Source organism: Apis dorsata, unplaced genomic scaffold (assembly GCF_000469605.1).
Source record: "Apis dorsata unplaced genomic scaffold, Apis dorsata 1.3 scaffold_499, whole genome shotgun sequence".
NCBI classification, from domain to species: Eukaryota; Metazoa; Arthropoda; class Insecta; order Hymenoptera; family Apidae; genus Apis; species Apis dorsata.
This window is the reverse complement of record NW_006263730.1, coordinates 347,986-349,239: the sequence shown is the minus strand read 5'-3', so window position 1 is coordinate 349,239 and position 1,254 is coordinate 347,986. Positions and strand designations below refer to the sequence as shown.

General features: G+C 39.2%; 1 long non-coding RNA gene across 1 annotated transcript in view; it reads left to right on the top strand.

Annotated features, from left to right (window-relative positions):
• LOC116186185 overlaps nucleotides 1-1,254 on the top strand; it is a 20,263-nt gene that overhangs the window by 16,845 nt on the left and 2,164 nt on the right. Inside the window, exon 2 of the long non-coding RNA XR_004151133.1 lies at nucleotides 264-269. This is a non-coding gene — a long non-coding RNA (uncharacterized LOC116186185). The remainder of the gene's footprint in view (nucleotides 1-263; nucleotides 270-1,254) is intronic.

Genomic DNA, 1,254 nt, shown 5'->3' with positions numbered 1-1,254 from the left:
AAAAAAAAAAAAAAAAAAAAAGAAAATTTAGGGGGAAAAAAGGGACCGATCGACCGATCCCCCGACGGAATTGATGGCCAACCGGCGCTTTATCGTCGATCCCTCGATCGTTGACGCCTAACGGGACGTGAAAATAATTCAGCCTGTCTCCATGTAGGTACTCCGGGCACGCGTGAACAACAGTACAACGAAGAGTCATCGAGACCGTTCCTCTTCCAAGGAATTCAACTCGGAGCTCCCTCTTCCCAACATCTGCCTCTAAGCTGCGCGTAGAATGAGATACAATCAGTGGAAATACTCGGTAGTATCTCGGCGGTAAGTCGAGAGCCGTTTGTGTACGATGCACGATGACGGATGACAGTTAATGCGAATGTTAACTAAGGTGAATCACGACGAATATTCGAGTCGTGGAAGGGGATATGTTTCTTTCTTTTTTTTTTTTTTTTTTTTTTTTTTTTTGGAAAAATTTATTTTTGCTCTATTCGAGTCGAGTTTCGAGATATCGCGTTCTAGGAAATTTGGACGGAATTTGATTGTTCGTATAATATAATTCTGGAAAAGAATTTATTCTTAACTTCGATGACGATGAATAGTATATATTTTAATTACGATCTAAGTAATTCGATTCTATTTATAAAAGTCGTACGATTATATTTCTGGTAGAGTCATTCGAGATATAACATGTATTTGCGTTATATCATATCGCGAGAAAGAGAGGGAAATATTTATGTAATTAATTCTCCCATAATAATTATAAAATTCTTGTTCGATGGTATATCGAATGGCGAACAATAATAATTTAATTGCACTTTATCGATTCAATTTTTCTAAAATCATACGCGATTGCCATACACATACATTGGCAATATTTCCAATCCAATTCTGACTACGCTTTGTACTACGTATATCATCCCCGCAACCTCGAAACGAGTAAGCACTTTCCAATTCTAATTCTGCAATTTTTCCACCCATTCCATTCGCAATTTCCATTCATTAAAAAATAAAAAGAAAAAGAAATCGTCTCGATAAAGATCGAGACACCTCGAAAATTTCTAAACCCTATAATCCAATCCAAAAAACTTTCTTCCTTCTAAACTCACCTGATCGATTCGGCTGGCTGGCTGGCTGGCTGGCTTTTGAATTTCAGGGAAATTTCGGCGGTAATCCGACGAGGCACACTGACACACAGGCCCCCTGACTGCTTTCGAGGCAGGCTCTCGCGACAGGAAGGAAAAATCGAGGCGGAAAAACTGG